Source organism: Papaver somniferum, chromosome 6, assembly GCF_003573695.1.
Source record: "Papaver somniferum cultivar HN1 chromosome 6, ASM357369v1, whole genome shotgun sequence".
In the NCBI taxonomy this organism is placed as follows: Eukaryota; Viridiplantae; Streptophyta; class Magnoliopsida; order Ranunculales; family Papaveraceae; genus Papaver; species Papaver somniferum.
This window is the reverse complement of record NC_039363.1, coordinates 173,710,807-173,717,677: the sequence shown is the minus strand read 5'-3', so window position 1 is coordinate 173,717,677 and position 6,871 is coordinate 173,710,807. Positions and strand designations below refer to the sequence as shown.

At 40.9% G+C, this 6,871-nt stretch overlaps 1 non-coding gene across 1 annotated transcript; it reads right to left on the bottom strand.

Annotated features, from left to right (window-relative positions):
* Positions 1–2,989: 2,989 nt before the first annotated feature.
* On the bottom strand, positions 2,990–3,151 carry LOC113292047. Its single transcript, XR_003331691.1, has one exon. It is a non-coding gene; the product is annotated as a U1 spliceosomal RNA (small nuclear RNA).
* Positions 3,152–6,871: the final 3,720 nt, after the last annotated feature.

Sequence of the window (6,871 nt, the reverse complement as noted above, 5' to 3'; positions counted from 1 at the left end):
ACGAAACACATGGATTATCTCTAGAACTTTTAAACTTAGTCTACCAGAAGCGAATAACCACAACAGCATGCATTCCACCACCATGCAGACTGCATTTTTCTAGGATTCTCAAGACAGCATTAGACAGAGTTATTAACAAATACCACGACTTATCGGCATGGCTAGAACTATTATTACTTCCAATCTGTACACTTAATCTGTACATGCCAACCAATACAACTGAAGAAAGGTCCGGAACACGTAAGAAACTCCAAATTGCTGCTATCAATCAATCCCTGACTGAATGGAGCCAACCAGGTGGGTGTATCTCTATTATTCAGCGCTTACTAGGTAAGATCAAAGAACAAGAAACGCTACAGCAGAGACGCAAGCCTGCAAAGAAGAAAAAGCCTAAAACCAACACAGAAGCATGCATGAAGAAACTGATCCAAGGACATTACACTGCTGCAATACGTATTCTATCTTCTAGTGGGGTTGCTGAATCCAATACAGATACTCTCCACGAACTACAGCTTAAACACCCACAAGCAAGGGCCCCTATCATCCCAACTGACAATCCTAATGCAGATGCTGTGTCTGTAAATGTATAGGAAGTGATTAAAGCTCTGAGAAGTTTCCCAAAAGGCACCTCATGTGGTCGAGACGGACTCCGAGCTCAGCATTTACTGGATGCAACCAGTGGAGCGGCAGCAGCAGTGGCTGATGAACTCCTTGTGTCCATTACCGGTGTCATCAATCTCTGGCTTGCTGGCAAATGCCCGTCCACTCTGGGAGAATACATCGCCAGCGCACCACTAACACCTCTGCTCAAACCTGGTGGTGGTCTACGGCCAATCACTGTTGGAACGATCTGGCGAAGATTATGCTCGAAACTAGCAGCAACATCTGTACTCAAAGACATGACAAGTTATCTAGGAAATCACCAGTTTGGGGTAGGAATCCCCTGCGGAGGTGAAGGCATCGTACATTCTGTCAACAGATTTTTAGAGCTTAAAGGAGATCAAAACACCACAACAATGTTACTGATCGACTTCACTAATGCATTCAACATTGTCGACAGAACTGCCATGCTCAACGAGGTGCGTATCAGATGTCCAAGCATTTCGAAATCGGTCGAGTTTTGTCATGCACAGCCTGCAAAACTGTACTACAACGAATCCATCTTGTTTTCTGCACAAGGCTTCCAACAGGGAGATCCCCTAGGTCCATTGCTTTTCTCCCTGGTGCTCCAGCCTCTTGTAACCAAAATATCTTCCACTTGCAAGTTGGATCTTCATGCGTGGTATCTAGACGATGGCACTCTAATCGGAGACACATTGGAAGTTGCAAAAGGCCTTCAGATCTTACAACAAGATGGTCCAGCAAGAGGATTATGCCTAAACATCAGGAAGACTGAAATCTTTTGGCCTACACCAGACCCGAGATGCTGTGAAGATGGTGTGTTCCCATCTGCTGTTGGAAGACCTGTTGATGGAGTAAAACTATTAGGTGGACCTGTAAGTACAAACAACCAATACTGCAGTGATATCATCTCAGCCAGGATTGATAAGACTACACATCTAATGGACTGCATTAAAAGGCTTAAAGACTACCATTTGCTGATGGAGGTTTGGGAATATACACCATGGCTGATACCACCAAGTATTGCTATATTGCATCATGCCTCCAAACAAGACAACTCCAAAGCTCCATCCTTCAGTGTACGACAGACCCGAGTCCAAACTTCCAAGAAGCACTAGATGATTACGTAAGTACCTGTGACTTATGCCCGGCTACTTTTAACATTAACGATTTCACCCCACAACCTATGCATCAACTGGCGAGTCGTTATTTTGAAGTAGTCACTAGGAATATACGCACTTCTTACACGTTATCTACGAGGGACTCAATCTTATGGCAGTGTAACAAAAAACCACACGCACAGGATTATTTAAAAGCTATTCCAATTCAAGGTCTTAACCAGTCCATCGGGCCACGTCAGTTCAGATCAGTGCTTCAATACCGTCTGGGTATCCCCCTTTTTGAGGAGAATAGTACATGCTCATGTTGTAAACGCGAAATGGATCGTTTTGGTGATCACGCAATCCATTGTGCAAGCGAAGTGGGCCTTAAATACAGACATGACATGGTACGAGACCTCTTTGTGGAATTATGTTATAAGGCCGGAGTGGCAGCCAGGAAGGAAGCTTCGTTAGGACTTACCTCCAACACGAACACACCCCTTAAACCAGCAGATATTATGGTCTTAAATTGGGAGAATGGCAAAGATACATGTTTCGATGTGACAGGTGTTTCACCATTTTCTAAAGGTGGGAATCGGTCCTTCACTCCAGGGCATGCAATATCAGCAGCTATTACTCGCAAACGTAACAAATACGCCAGTCTATGTCTGACTCATGGATATGAATTTGGGGTTCTAGCCTTCTCAACCTTAGGTGAATTAGGTGATGACATTATCGTCCTTGTAAATCGTTTGAAAAACTGTATGGAAAGTCATGATGTTAATAATAACTTGGGTAGTTCTCTCTTCCATAGATTAGGTATTATTATTCAAAAAGGTGTGGGAGCACAACTTGTTGCTCGACTCCCTGCCAAATCTTTGTAATTAACTCTTTTTTTCTTCAATATAGCCTTGGTGGCAATTAAAAAAAAATAATAATAATAATAAAAATAATAATAATAATAATCATAATAACATATTAAGCTCCAAGCGAACTTCAAAGGCCATCTCAATGGATCTAACACTGCGATCCGCCTCAACACATCGAAAATGGGTACTCATACGTTGCTCACGATAATAACCACGATACTTGTATTTCTGAGCATGTCCAATTGAGTTCAGGTTCCATTTCATTGTGAGATGCTCCTTCAATTGCTTTGTTGAATTTTTCAAGGGGACTCATTCAATTTCCTTTGTTGAATTTTTCAAGTCCCCTTATAAGGTTCCTTCTGAATCACAATATTTGAAACTTCGGGTTTGTAAACATTGGCAGGGGCCGCGCGGACGCGTTTCCCCTCAGGAACAAATTGTGACGTAGACTCTCCCTGAATGGGGAGATCTTAGGCAAGCACCCTACCAAAGTGCAATGGAAGTCACTAACCTAGGCCATGATCCTTCATGATCAATCATAGACCCCGTCCAGGTAAGTATGGTTTCAAGGCTAATTTCAAGCTTCTCTTATAGGATCATTTTCGTTATCAGTTTTCCTGACTAGACAATGTGGGACTACTATTACCTTTCATTGGTGAGGTTGAGAGGCTTGGGCTTAGTTCTTCTTAAAAACACATAGGAATTACTGGCTAGTCCAGAAATGAGGGAACCGGTTACTGGCTAGTCCACTCCCAGAATTGATTTATCCGCTGGTCCACAAACATGTTTTTGGACCAGAAACTTTATCCCCTAGTCCATCCACGTGCGGTTGACACAAGACCAGCTTTCAAATATTCCCAACATACCCTTATGCAACTCAAAGTGACGAAAATAAAACCAAGTCAGTTTCTTTCCTCTTTTTTTCTTCTCAGATCGGTTTCTCTCACTCTGCGTTTTTGATAGAATCAATTTCTGGTACTGTTTTTCAATCATCTTCATCTGAGCTTCGAATTAGGTTCTTCTGAGTTTCAAATTAAGTCATCTGAGCTTCGAACCAAGGTATTTATCTTTTCAACCATCCTCTTCTGCTGTTGTTCTAGAAATATTGATGAATAATTAGGTTTATTATGATCCGATTTCTATCAGGATAATTGTATATGATGTACATTGTTATCTTTTTATGATTTCTTTTTATGATTTTTTTTTATGATGATTTACAATGTCAATTCAGTTTCTAAGTAATTTCCGTTCGTTTTTTAAGTAATTTTCGTGATTTTTGTGTGTTTCAATTAGGTATTTGAGCTTAGAATTAGGTTTATCTCAGATTCGAACAAGGTATGATTTCTTTTTATGATTTTTGTTCTGTCTTTTGTAATCTGATTTTTGTATTTTCTACGTTTTTCTGCTGCTGTTCTGTTTAGTTTCATTAGACAGATCGTGTAGTATGTATTACCAATACGTACTGCATATAGCATGCTCTCTTTTCATTCTGCAGTAGATGCCAATACATATGAATATGAGTCAGCACATGCCAATATGTACTGCATATAACATGCTCTCTTTTCATCCTACAGTAGATGTCAATACATATCAATATGAGTCAGTACATGATGAGTGCTAAAAAGTGCATATTTCTATATATTTTTCTTGGCATTTAACTCATCTTTTGTGCATTAATTCTACATTTTATCCCATATTCTGTATTTCCATTTTTTTCAAGAATAAATATTTTTATTAATTAATTTTGCATTTTTAGGTACTAAATAAAGCTTGGTTAACTCACGGAGCGAAAAGAGCAAAGAAACGGCAAAGACTCCCGCAGAAAGGCAGCGAAGAATGATGTTTGCAAGAGCCGGATCAACTAGAAGTGGGCTTGAAGAGGAAGAATTGTCCTTAAAGAAGATATGGGCTTGGCATACCCAAGGCCCAAAACCCTTACCCAAATCCATTTCCAATATCCATACCCGTTTCCATGAGAGTCGTCAGATTGGATCCATCACATCATCCAACGGTCGCCTCATCACCGATCATCAAATCTTGAAGCTCCTGTCAAACATCATAGTACCTAACTCCAATCTAAGCCGTCAGAATTGTTGTATCACGCATCCAACGGTCGCTGCAAGCCTGTTCCATCTTAGCCGTTCGATTTAATCCAGATGTGATCATCCAACGTATCATCTTCGCTGGACATCGAATTTTCTACAACCGCTCAACACTACAACACCTAACACCTATACCCGCAAAACAAACGCACCTTCTCCAATTCTATCGACTCCATCTTCTCCCTCACTGTCTGCAGAGAAAACGCTGCCATCACCAACTCTCTGCCACCACCACAACCACCACCGAGCTCTCAAATCACCAACAACCCCATCACCCCATCATCCATCACCTATTCCCTTCTAATTTCAGAGACCTAATTCACTCGCCTCTTCTCAGAAACCCTAGGCGTGTGAGTTTGGTAAATTAGGTTAAGAAATAACACAAATTGGAGGGATGGGTCGACGTACATAAGCCATTATCAAAGATTAGGTAAACTGAATTTCAATTTTCAGAAACCCTAATTTACTGTTTTGGGGGTTTTGCTTGTAAAGTGTAATTGAGTATAAATATGGGTTGTGGGTGTTGTGTTGAAGGCATGCCTGGACTAGCTAGTGCACCACCAAGAGGACTGGACTAGCCAGTTCCTCAATTGTTCATGTTCTATTTTTGTTTCACTTTCAAATTCAGTTTTATTTTCACATATTCATCATGTTTTAATTTATCACTTGCTAGGGCTTAGATGAAACTCTTGATTGCATGCTAGGATAGTTAATATACATGTTGTTGTTCTTGTGATGTTTAAACTGAAGTAGGACTGATAATTAGCCATTTGAGATAATTCACCTGTGATCAGCTGTGTTGTAAGAAGATAGCTGATGCTAGGGGTGAAGTTAGTGATAGTGGTTAAGAATTCAGTCCATTTGAAGGGCTGTGCTTAATTGCCTTAGAATTGATAGTTAACTGGTTGAGAAAACAAGCCTGTGATCAGCTGTGCTGTAAGAAGACAGTTGATGCTAGGGGTAAGTTAGTGAGATTAGTTAGTAAATCACTCATTGTAGTCTTCCATGAAAGAACAAGACATAACTTGCATAAGAACTTCCTTAGTTTATGATCAAGATGTGGATTCAAAACCTAGTGTTTCCTTGTTTCACATTGTATCTGTAGCTGTAATCTTTGCTCATTTCCCTTGGCTCACTGCCTTGGTTTGTTTGTCTTTGTTTCACTGTTTCTTTGTTTCTTTTGCCACTGTTACTCACTGCTTCACTTTGTTCACTGCGACCTTCACATTGCCATTGTTTTAGTCCATTTTCACTATTTTGCATTTAGATAACTAGCTTAAAAACTTCAACTATACACCCTAGTCCCTGTGGAGATGACCTGTTCTTGCACATACACACTACAATGACAACTGTGCACTTGCAGTTTAACATGTAGGCCTTTCTGTCTCCCCTTATCCTTTGCTCTTGTTTCTTATACAATCCCTGGCCTACCAAGTTTTTAGCGCCGCTGCCGAGGACTGGTGCTGTGTATTTGAGAAAAAAAAAATTGTGCTCTTGCTTTTCTGTTTTCAAACTTAGCTGTAACCTTAGCTGTGACCTTAACTTAGTATAACTGTTTTAGCTCTTTTAGTGTTTTTAGCTTTTTAGCTGCAACTTTAACTTGGCCTTAGTGTCTCTAACTTAGCCTTAGTGTCTCTAACTTAACCTTAGTGTCTTTAGCTGCATCTTTAACTTAGATGTAAGCATATTGCATCATTGCATCACTGCATCTGCATTCCATTCACTGCATCTGCATCATTCATTACATCTGCATCCCCATCTGCATCTGTAGCTGCATATTATCTGTCAAGCATCTTGGCCTTGCCAACTACAGCTGCAAACTGCACTGCTTTATGCAGTTTTCCTTTTTTTCCCTGCCTTTTCTGTGTACTGACACACACAATGAGTGTCAGGTAGTTGGTGCTGCTGCTGTTTGTCTTCTGTTGCTGTGGAGTTGCTGCTGCTGGTGCTGAGCCTCTGGTGCTCTTGCTGTTGTTGCTGCAGCTGTGCTGCTACTCTTTCTTCTTCTTCCTGTTGCTGCTGCACTGAATTACTTGCTGTTGGTGCTACTTGCTGTTGTGATGTGGCTGAACTGATGTTGTTGCTGTTGTCAACTCCTGCTTTTGCTACAGCCAGCCTCTGGTGCTGCTGCTGTTTTCTGTGTTGCTGCTGCTGCTGTCTTGCTGCCTCCTACTGCTGC